Raw genomic sequence first — 12,043 nt, forward strand, 5'->3', positions numbered from 1 at the left:
CTGAGGACTTGGCGAGTCACGACACGCCGACTAACGCGCGAGAGCGAAACGTGGAAGGGAAGGCGCAGTCAACCGGCGCGTCTGCCGCCATCACTGGTGCACGGAGATCAAACCAGCGGGCAGCTTCCCGGGAAGCTGCGTACCACCCGCATTCTTCCCCTCCAGCGCCCAACGGGCCGGTGTCCGAGACGCGTCCGCTGACTTCGCGCGACACGGATGATACCGGCGCAGAGAAACGCCACGCTACCTGCAAAGCCACCGCGCAAGCAGCGATCGCGAGCCCGGGCGCAACGTCATGGTCTGCCAGCGTCAAGCCAGCCATGGCGGCAAAGCCAGGCGGGCTGGTGGAAAAACAGCTGGCGCGCGCGTCCGCGACGGCTCCCATTGATCTACTAATGGGCACAACCAACCTGAACGACCGGACCCCACCAAGCGCAGCCTGTCGTCATCGGTATAGGTTAGAACAACCCGGCGGAGCAAAGTCAGAAATTGTGTCGCGTATTTAACACAGCAGCTTGGTTTTTCGTTCGGTAACCGAAACTTCCCTAATGAGAAGTAGAGCAAAAAAATGGCGCAGCTTGCACAGGTGATGCATGGCTGGATAAACTACAGGGCTTGGGGTAGACGTTGGTTCTCCCCACACTGACAGCGGATACCAGGAGAGAGGGAGCAGCCATACCGCAACAGTGCAAAGCGTTGTGCACGGCACTGTAAAGCAAATTGGTTGCTTGGTTGGTTGGTTGCTTCCCACCATGGCACATACCCACGCGGGGGATTGGCCAAGAAGTTTAGTGCCTAATGAGGATGTGAACTATATTATTTTAGATCCCAAAATTTAGAAAAGGAAATACACTATTAAGAGCAATCGTCATCATCCCTTTCGTCGTCGCCTTCCCACGGCATAGCTGCGTAGTGCAGTAAGGATTGTTGTTGGGCTAGTTGGTATCGGTACATGGTTGGAAAAGCGCTCGTTTTGCAACACAAGGGACAAACGTAGAGCGAAAAAAAACCTCTTGTAGCGCGTCCGTCCACTTCTTCATCAGCGGGTCCGGTGACCGTCTCCACGGGCGGATTGTCTTCGGCGCAGCGGACCCGTGGCGCACCGGTCGCTATACGACAACGACGACGACGAAAGCGGGAGCCCCCCATGGGGCGTAAGCCCACGCGCAAGGCTGCAGGACGTCGGGAGGTCACCGCGAGGCACGCTCTCACGCGCGCTCGATGTTTTCTGTCTACGCCGGACGGATTTTCGTCGGCCTCAACAGCTCTGCTGTTAAAAATGATTGGCACTCAGCCTTGCTGACGTAATTGGACAGCGAAGTTGTGAAGATACTAATGGACATGGTATTGCAAAAGAAATGAGAAATGCGCTTTACATTGCTATTTGATCTTTTATCCATGAGTGCAATGACCTGGGCGCAGTGTTAGCCAGCTCAAGAAATAAAACAAGATTGTTTCTCATTTTTGATTTAGCGTTCTTCGGAATTAAATAGCCTAACAGTCAGAACCTCTAACGTTTCACCTTAGCAGCCATTTGGAGGTTTGCCGGTTTTTTTATGTCGCTAGAGTGGCTTAGGCAGGGCAGCTTAGTGTTCTCTGCAATAAAACTGCGACATACACTTTTTGATAACACTTGCTGAGGCAAACTTTCCCATGGCTTCCTAGTCGTTTCAGGCACCCAGCGTCATGAATTTTGTTTCGGAATAGTTCTAAGAAAGCCTTAAGAGCCGTTTTCTGTGTCCTGGATTTGTTGCTCGATTTATTACGAGTCAATATGTTGCCCCGAATATTGCAATTTCATCTCACTATAGAATTTTTAGTCTTCCCAGATTTCGTCTGCCACTTCTTGGTATTAATCACACCCTTTAGTGGATGTTTTCCTTCTTCCGCATTACGATGCCGCTCGCAGCCCCACTTTCGGACACATATGCATGAATGGCTGCAGCCATTCATGCAGCCATTCATGCATATGTGGCAATATCTCAGTAATGTGGCCCCTAGCGACAGTAGTACGGGCATGGAGATAGGAAGTCCAATTCGTTGTAATGACCTGGCAAGGTGACGTTGTCTGATCGTTGAAAAACAACGGCAATGTAATAGGAAGTGATCTAGTGTCTCGTGTTCTCCCCAAATAGCCCATAGGGCGGAGGGGGCGAGACCAGACCTGTGTGTAAAGAAGTTCGACTGGGGGACCCTACATCTGAAGTTGGTTAATGTGACCTCGCATTGACGAGATTCACACAAACAGGGATTCCAATTATGCTTCAAATGGGCATACTCTTCAAAATTACTGATGACCCTTTCTTGCGTACTCATTAGGCGCTGATTTCTACGGAACCTTGCTCCTGCTAGACTAGCCGGAACAGGGCAAAGATCAACCGAAGGGCCATCCAAAGACCACCGCGCCAAGGAATTATTAAGGAGTAAACCTTTAAACAGTAAACATTCATTAAGGAGTAAACCTTTGTGCGCGGGAACCAAAATGAGGCAGATGTCCCGCAAATGGGAAGGCACCAGAAAGTTGAATGCATGGATCAGGGGGGAATTTTCAGATGAAGCCAAAGCGGAAGCCAAAGCACTACCTCTAAGAATTCGGCTTGAAATGCTGGAGTAAAGTCTGGCAACCGCAGCGAGACTGCCCAGTTCTGCTGTGGGCTAAAAATGCCCACACCTGCCCTCTCCTCACGTTGCGATGCATCAGTTGCCACAGTTACGTAACCATTCAATCTTGCCAAGTGGTCGTTCAGGATTCCTGTAAGTAGTCTTGACGAAAGCATTTTGGCGTTATTGGTAAAAATATTATGAAAAGTTAAAAGCGCTGGAGGGACCTACAAGGCATTTGTATTACTGTCGGAATGTTGATTTTCATTGGAGAAAGCCTGCGGAATGCCGGGGTGTAAACACACTGAGGACGAATGTGTCGAGGCCACCAAGAGTTGAAAAACAGTGGAGGACGAGCTACCATCAACGAAACAAATCGGCTTTGTGGCGATTCGAAAATCCTCATAATAGTCAGCACAGTTAAGAGTTGAAACCGCGACTCTCGACACGACATGCGTGCCTCCAGATACAAGATGTTATTATCCACGCACCTTGGGAGCCCGAGGCACAATCTTAGCTAGGGCACGTCACTCCAATATACTAAGCTGGTTGCATTTGTAAAGGGCTGAGCCAGAAAAGAGTACGCAGCCAAAATCTAATATGGGACGCATGTACCCCTTGTAAATGAAAAGTAGTGTGTCCCTTCTCAGTCCAAAGCTCCTGTTGCTGATTATCCGCAACAGTCCACGTGCCCGTTCTCCTTTGGTCACGATATGATTTATATGCGGACGCCAATCCAGTGTACTATCATAAAAGATACCAAAGTACTTCGAGGAAGCCACTTGAGGGATAGTCTCTTCCCGACTCGTCAGGCATAGGCTTACCGGAGCGGATACCGGGAACACAAGGACAGCCCACTTATTGACATTGATGCTCAATTTTGTTTGCCATCCACCTTACGACTGAACACAAATAGGCTTGTAACGTTTGCTACAGCATATGAATGTTTTTAGCCGCAGAAAAAAAGGCTATACCGTCCGAGTAAACGTGGGTACAAATTTCCTGGTTTATTGGAATGAAACTCAGTAATATATTAAATCGTATGGGGTAGAGGGATCGATCCTTGAGGGACGCCCATTGTCTGACATAGAGTCGAGGACTTAAAACCATTTTGTGAGCAAAAGAACTTACGATCAGATAGAAATTGCTGAATCCATGAACGGACGTACTAGGGTAACCCACATTCCGTAAGTTCGGCTATTAGGACACTATATTCCACGCTGTCGTACGCTTTCGCAACACCCAAGGTGACAAGGGCGCGTACTTGTTTATTTCGGCGCGCAAACTGGAGACGGCTTTCCAAGTCAACATGTGCTGACCAAGTGGAGCATCCGGACGAAAGCCTATTTGGTGAGGGCTAAGCATATTATTACTAGACAGAAACCGGATTAAACGTCCGTGCAAAATTCTCTCTATCAATTTCGCCATGTTGCTTGCCAGTGCGATTGGGCGAATATCGTCTGGAACAGTACCTTGGCTGGGGTTTTTTCGACGGGGGACAACTTTTGCAATTCTCCAATCTGCCGGAATCCATGGTTTCTCCAATGAAGTATTTATAATATTTAACAAATCGTGAGTAGACTGTTCAAACAGTAGCTTTATCGCGGTAGTAGAGACACCATCGGGCCCTGGGGAGGCTCCCGGCAGCCGCATAACCACTTTCCCTAGCTCTACAATCGTGACAGTAGAGAACCGACCCCCGTGTGAGCCGCGCTCGTGGAGCGAGCTCCCGCTGGGTGCACTGGTGGCGCGCTTACTTCTCTTTATTTTCAACAGACGCCTATAAAAATATTGCCAGGCGTCGCAGCTTAAAAAACGTGAAACAGGTATAATAAATAGTTACTTTCGTCATCTATCAGTAGCAGAGCTTTTGTGCTTAATGGAAACAGTTGAACCGTTGCACGAAGAGGGCCCCAGGTCCTCAGCATCACGCTTTCAACGGCAGCCTTTTACTCCGAGACCGGAACGAGGGTCAGGGGGGTCGAAGCCACGAGGAAAATACCGGATGTCCGGCGATGCTAAGTGAAATGTGAATACGATGGTGTTATAAGTACGCGACCGCATGCAGGGAGGTGTCCGCGGCTGGGGCCCCACAAAGGTTGGCGACTGCGGGTCTTTCTGGTGCCTTCGCTGCGTGGAGTAGGGCCACAGGTCGAAATTCTCGCGTTTAGGTAGCCCCACAAAGGTACATCACGCACTCTCGAGGGCGAAACGTCGTCATTCTTTTGTTGCGGCAGTGCAATTTTCGAACGCATTGGGGGACATTTTTCGCGGTCTATAAGGTCTCCTGTTTACATTATCGGTTTGCTTCTATAGTGTCGGCGTTGTTGGTCATTTGATTTTTTTCTCGCGCTATATCACGGTGTAGGTCTTGTACTTTTGTTTTGGACGGCCGGATCGATTGCACCGGCGGAGCGGGATTACCCTGTGATTCCTTTTTTCAGGCGCCTACTAGCTATAGCAACACTCGAAGAGGCTGGCGTTCAATTGTGTTCTATTGACCGCGCCGTCCGCGCTGCTGGGCGGGGTAGAATTTATCGGGGCGCAAGCGGGCTTGCAAAATGGTCATTTCATTTCGGCTTGAGAGGCGCTATTGCGGGTAGGACACATGGGAAAACGGAGAGCTCGGCCAGCAGGCTGGATAGGTTTCGCGTACACCCAGAGCATAGCCGATACGTCGATACTTGCGAGGGCCCCTCATTCCGACCAGACCGCTTACGTATAGAGGATCATCGACCGGTGTGGGCTGCTGTTTGGTGCAATAACAGCGTCCCACGTCACAATATGTTACGAAGGACAAGTGCCTTTTGAGCAATACCGCGAGCGCGGACAGCCTTAGCGTGTTGCTCGAATACTCCTCAGGTTTTTCCAAGCCGGGATATGCAGAGCGGCAGGCGTTGAATTCGCAGCTTCGTCTGGTGCTTGCATGTGCTGGATGCCATGCGAAAGGTTGGGTAACACGAGTGTTCGACACACTTCTCGTCTTTGTTTTGTTTTGTTTTTATTGTTAAGTGTATTGAATATTTTTCCTTGCATTTTCATAGGTTGCTTACTGTGTACTTGTCTGTATTCGAACGATTTGTTGCCCATTCCTTGCTCTATTTTTGTTGTTATTACCAATTACTTTTTATAATATATACTTCAACCTTACTCTGTATTTGATTTGAAATTTTATCTCTTTTGTTTTCTTTGTTTTTGACGTCCATTCTTTGTGCTTTTGCTCATGTTACCCCCCCCCCCCCCCCCCGGCTATGTAATGCCCTCTCATGAGGGCCTTTACGGCTCTTATGAATAAATAAATAAAATACTCCGCATAGCACTCAGGGCGTTCGCTTGGCGTTCGCTGTGATCCATTATATCATGCATCCTCTCTAAATGGCCCTGCTGTACTTTTTACGGACATTTTGAATGCATTGCATTTTAAAGTGTATTGGCAGGCGAATCACTCCCCGAAAATATGTTCAACATCAGTTCCTGTCAAAGAGGCTTAAAAAAATCATTCATCGACGTATTTTTAAATTCTTGCTTCAGAATATCGCTATAATATACAATCAGCGCGGCTTCAGCTCTAACAGATTGATTGAGCATACCTTCCTTGGTCAAAAAGTAAGATAAAGAACTTTTAGGAACGGCGCTCTAATAGTTCTGTATTGGGTGTATTCATTGACTTCAGTAAGGCATTTTTCACTATTACCCATAAAATGCGTATTTATAAATTTGAACACTATGGCATACGAGGTCACGACTAAAAACCTAAAAACGTGTTAAGTCATATTTCAAATCGCGATATCAGTATGTAGAAATTAAACGGTGCCCCTCAGATACCATAAAAAATTCAAACGCTGTACCCCAAGGAATTGTATTAGGGCCACTTATATATAACGTCTACAGGGTATCATTACCGTAAGAAGGAGGCTAATTATATTAGAAATGTCGATGATGGCATTATTTGCCTCGCTTTCATTAAGTGTACCATTGTAAACCGTGTTTTAGAATCTGTAGGACAACGGCCACCTAGCAATTCTTTGAGAACCAACAAGCTCGAGGCGAAGCCTGTGGTTTTTCACACAAAAGGAAATGAAGTTATAAAACCACCGCACTTTACCTAGACTATACACCGGTTGAATATGCGAAAAAGTTCTGCTCTCTTGTAGTGATGTCTCCCCCCCCCCCCCCACTCCGTCGTGGGACCCCCATGCTAACCACACACATGTGTTAAGCTTTATGGGGCGATTCGTACAGAATTCCGTTGCAAAGATTTACGGCCTGTTCAATCAAAACTTTTGTGGTATTATGCGTTTTTTACTATTGTCTTTAATTACTGCTTCCTAGAACGGGGCAGCAACAAAATGTCAAATATTTCAAAACTACTAACCTTTAAAACCCGAATTCTACGTAGGATTTCCAACGCAGCGTACGACGCTCAAACTAGGCCAGTTTATCTAAAAACATCTGTGGGATTCAGAGAATCGTCTACAAATGCGTAGAATTCCTACGCCAGTTGCAACACGGTAGGTTCTCTGCAGCCATATCTCGGTATTAGTAGCCACACACTCCTTATTTCATTTTGTTTCTTCTTTCCAAATATGTAAATTTACACCAATGTAGCGTTTTTTTTCTGCGTATGTTTGCGCACATTAAAGTATAAAGTAGTACTGTGGGTTCGGCAAGTTCTCGCTATTTTTTCATTCGTATTTCCAACGTTCTTTTCTGGATGTTTGTTTTTTAAATAATTCTGCGTTTTTCCTCTAGATGTATAAGAAACACATTAGAGAATTATTCAATTATTTTTGTGACATTTTAATTTTTTCCATTTTTTGTCTTCTTCGGGTTTGCAAAAATTTATTCGCTATTTTCGCTATTAGAGCGATTGAGTGTGTTACTTCCGCAAGCTGTGAACTTGGCAGTGGACTGTGCAAGAGCTTTGCAGGTCATGCAGTGGACCCGGCGTTGAGACGCGGAAAGAGCGCGGGCGGGCTTCGACCCGCGCACGCGTCGCAGCGCTGGAAAACTGCGGTCGTGAGCGGCCTACGAGAGATTCCAGGGGGTCGGATCTAAAGCGCGCAATCAAGAGATCCCCATTCGAGTTGGATGCTTTTTGTGTTCTGGGCTCACGGTTGCAGTGTAGAGGCCGCTGCGAGCGCACCATTTTTCGCTTTCAATCTGCCTGCAGTGGACGCTCATGCTTTGGTAAACAAGTGCCACTTTCTTGCCCAGTTATCACTCAGTTCCTGATGCGCCGCACCGACGCTTTGAAGTGGCGGCACTGAAATCTCGCTTCATAAGACAAGCCAAGAAGAAATATAATTTTAAAAAACCTAACTTGCTAACAGGAGGTTGCGTTGCAGAGCCTACGCGTTGGGATGCCATTACGCCGTCTTTAACTGTCCAATGGCCATCGCAGTACCGCGGCCAATGCGGCTCCGTTCTGCGACTCCGCCATACAGGAAGTAAATGTGCAGCTCCTACTGTACTCAAGAACTGCCGCACTTTCGCCAACGAAAGGTGGAGCTTATATGGACGCCGGCTCACTCCGTGTTGGAGGGCAATGAACTAGCCCACCAACTCGCCCGAGAAATGGAATGCCGGAGAGAGGAACACGGTTTGATGCCGTCCTGCTCGGGACTGCATCAAACTCAACTGAGGCACCTTCGTGCAACCGATCTCCGTCCTGGCCGTCGGACAGGCCTGCAGCGCTGGGTTCATGGGCCATTTCTTGGACGCCGCACACGAAGTCCGTCTACCTGTGAACTCGCCTATCGTTACGCCGGAAAATAAGCTTCGAATAAAAAAGATACACGCCTATTTTTTCCTGTAATTTTCTAACAAATTCGCCGAAAACGCACTCCGCGGCTGACGTGTTGTGATGTGCTGCTAAACAAACATTGTTTGTGTCGCTTGGCATCACAAATAATACATCGTAAACGGCATACTCCAGTCCACCAAATTTTATTTTTGGGTCTTCGCACACTCAATTCGCACCGTTCCTACTCGCATATTTCAGAGCGCAGTGCTTGAATACAGAAACAAGGTCTGCCTCAACTAAAAGAAATTCATTATTACTCTGATGGAGTTTCGCAATACAAAAACAAAAGAACTTCGCGAATCACTGCTCTCACAAGGAGGACCATAAACTGTCGGCAGGATGGTACATTTCTGCCACTTTACTCGGAAAAAGCGCATGTGACGGCGTCGGCGGCACCCTCAAAAGTCTGGCAGCAAGCGCAAGTCTCCAGAGACCTTTTCAAGATCAAATTTATACCCGGAAGGATCTGTATGCCTGCGCTGAAAAAAACATGAATGTAATAACGGCAATCTGGGTGCCAAGTTTAAAAATACAAAAAAATGGATCAACTTGGTTCAAGATTCGCTATGGCAATTCCAGCCCAAGGAGCGCGACAATTCCATCACTTCGGGCCAGCTACACTTTCAACACTTCATGCTGCCATTGCGTCCTGCTCAAGCTTCTCAGAAATGCAAAAAACAAAACAAAAATGAACAACTAAAAAGCCTTCTTTGATTCAACTGGTGAAGCGCTGAACATCAGTGGTTAAAAAAAAACAGACGGCAAAATACAAAAGTGGCAATAAATTGCATGTTTACAGTGAAAGGTATTCTAGGGTGGATTTCTGGGCCAGGTAAAGTGTGGTGCAAAGGGAAAAATAACTTCGTGATCCTTTTTCTGCATCAGGCAGAGTCAGGGTAAGCTCGCTGATAACTGCCTTTCGCACAAGTGACTGTGCGAAAACCCAAAAGTAAAAAGTGGTGGACGGGAGTATGCCGTTTACGGTGTATTTTTTGTAATGTCAAGCGACACAAACCATGTTCGTTTATCAGATTGCCGTGTGCCCATGCCTCCCACAAAAAAGGCCGGTGGCAAGTACGTGTTCCGAGTCGGAGACACAGTTCCATAGTGGACACAAGTGCGGCTCATTGTGAACTGTAAATTTTTTTTTCTTACCTCAAACCAAATTTACTCGAAAGAAAATTTTAAATGAAAGGTAAAGCGCTGATGTGTATAATGAGCCGTCCCATGTAAGTTTAGCTTCGGCAATGTGCCTAAAAGGTAGGCGGTGTAATTGACGAATTATTTCCACTAGACACTCAATGACCATTTGAACCCCACGTTGGAAACATTACGGCTGAAGCTTTTATGGTGCCTTTGCAAAAAAATCATGAAAACGCGCCATTTCTTGGGCTTTTACTTAGCTGCCGAATAATTTGAGGCGCTAAACAATGGGAACCAGAAGAAACACGTAGAAACAGACAAAGCGCCACTGCCAACTAAACTTAATTAGTGAAAAACCCTAGGTTAAATACGCTGTTCTGACATCATGAAAACGTCACACCAAAAACGTGTGCAAACCTACACATGTCACTCTAAGAACTCGAGTTCTTTGAGTGATAATGCGACCATGCGGTGTACTGATGCACTTGTTTCCCGCCGTACAAATGAAGTACGCCTCCACAATCTCTTTTTGTTGCTTAGCTAATACAACACCAAAAATTCTTACACGGCGTCAATCATGGTCCCACATCAAAGAATAAGGCAAGCGGAATGTTCCAAAATAATATTTGTCATTTTAGATAGTTTCACACTTTGTTTAAACGTTATTATCTACAACCACATTTTGCGTGTTTGCGGAAATTTTAAGGAGCCCTCACACGAAGGATTTTTTTTTTCAACGTTAATACTCCGTGCAGACCTCCTACACTGAATCGGCAACTAGCATAAATTTTTTCGCTGGAATTCGCGATTGTCCATTTTTGGGGAGGGACGTTTGGTATGGAATGACCCAGAACTGAGAGGATAAGACGAATAAAGCTTTACTGTAAAAATTACGGCACACACCGTTGTCATGCGTAAAATCTCTACCATCCCTTAATAAAGAAATTTGAGAGGAGCGCGAGAGCTATTTCACATCAAAAGTGCGTCAAAAGTGCGTTCACTGGATCTTTAAGCCTTTAAGACCCAAATAGCACACGAAGGACCAACTTTTGTGACGATTTTTGAGCGCGCTAGGTGTTAGTTACAAACGAAGCTAACTAGGTGTTAGCATTTACAAACGATCTAAATGCAATCCGATGCGTGGTCTAGGAGATGAAGGTATACTACTTGGATCCTTCTTCATGATCGATGCGTGCATTGTCTTATCTAGAATGGTTCCTTCTTAGCGATTTTCAAGTAACCATTTTGACACAATTGAAGTGTGGTTTCACGAACATGCCATATGTCCGGAGATCTTGTCAGAGCTTTTCGGTGACCAACGTGCCAATGGGGAAATGCATCATTTTTTTTTGACAGGACGCCATCGGCCCCACTACGAAAGCTTTCGCTTTAAAAGGGCGCTGCTGCTCGGTCAACTTCAGTGTAACGGGCCCCTGTCCGAGCCAACAGAGGAGGCATCGTGAAGGGGTGCTTGCCCTGTGCAAGAGACCGGACCACTCGTGTGGCTCTTCAGCGTAGGTTTCCGAATGGAGTGACCAGACAAGTGTGTTCTGCCTCTAGACGAGCGCGGTGAAGCAGAAGCCCGACCCTGCAGCGAATTTTGCGCCGTGCATAAGAATAAAGTACACGCCGCACCAGACTGTGCGACTGTGCCGGCTGGTGGGACGAAGAGCGCACAAAAGTGAATGCCGATGCATCAGAACGTATTGCTGAATCACCAATCCCAATCTGGCCGTGCTTGCAGATTGCGATGTTATTTCGGCGTCGGTAGCAAGATAAGTTCAGGGTTGTTTTTACCACCGACGAAGGTGGGTTCTTGCGGAAGTGGGAGACAAAAACATTTCCATTGGCATTTGTGCCGCTCGTCCTGTCAATAGCTTCCACTGCTGGGAAGAAACAAAATAAACATGCTACTTTCATGTACTTCTCATGGGCGCCTGTGACGTAAAAGAGCTGCAGCCAATAGTGCCGCTAGGCCTGAAGAGTCCATTCCAGCTCTGAATAATGAGGCAATATCCATGCTGTACGCAAGAATGCGATTTCCCAACTGCGCAATTTCCGGTTTCTTTGCTGGACGTAGTTATGAAAGATTTGCCCCACCGGTTCGACCTCGAAATCTAAATATCACGCAGGTTTATTTGCGAGGCAGAGCAATGTAGCATCTCCCGGCGTTAAATTTTTGCAGCGGAAGTCGCCCAGCGTCAACTCACGGACAGGTGTTTTCTCACTATCGAAAACCGTCGATACCTGCTGGGCGCTCTGCTACGCTGCGGGTTGTCGGATGACTGTGCGGCCAGAGTTCAGCAAATGTTCTCTGCAGCCACCCGGTCGCGCTGGGTCGTTAGAGCGCCGATGAGCGATGCGCCGCTTGGTGTGAGCCGCTGGTTTAGGCCGCGAATCATCCGTCCGTTGTACAGCTTGGGACTACAAATTCTTGTGCTTTTTTTACTCTTGCCTCGCGTAATGGTCCCAACCGTCTGACAGTGCAAGGAA

At 47.1% G+C, this 12,043-nt stretch overlaps 1 long non-coding RNA gene across 2 annotated transcripts in view; it reads right to left on the reverse strand.

Moving 5' to 3' along the window:
• LOC144176029 (uncharacterized) overlaps positions 1-12,043 on the reverse strand; it is a 776,463-nt gene that overhangs the window by 494,694 nt on the left and 269,726 nt on the right. The gene's annotated exons all lie outside the window — the stretch shown is intronic.

The sequence above is a fragment of the Haemaphysalis longicornis genome, unplaced genomic scaffold (assembly GCF_048455015.1).
Source record: "Haemaphysalis longicornis isolate Haplotype H1 unplaced genomic scaffold, Haemaphysalis longicornis Haplotype H1 scaffold_3, whole genome shotgun sequence".
Classification (NCBI taxonomy): domain Eukaryota; kingdom Metazoa; phylum Arthropoda; class Arachnida; order Ixodida; family Ixodidae; genus Haemaphysalis; species Haemaphysalis longicornis.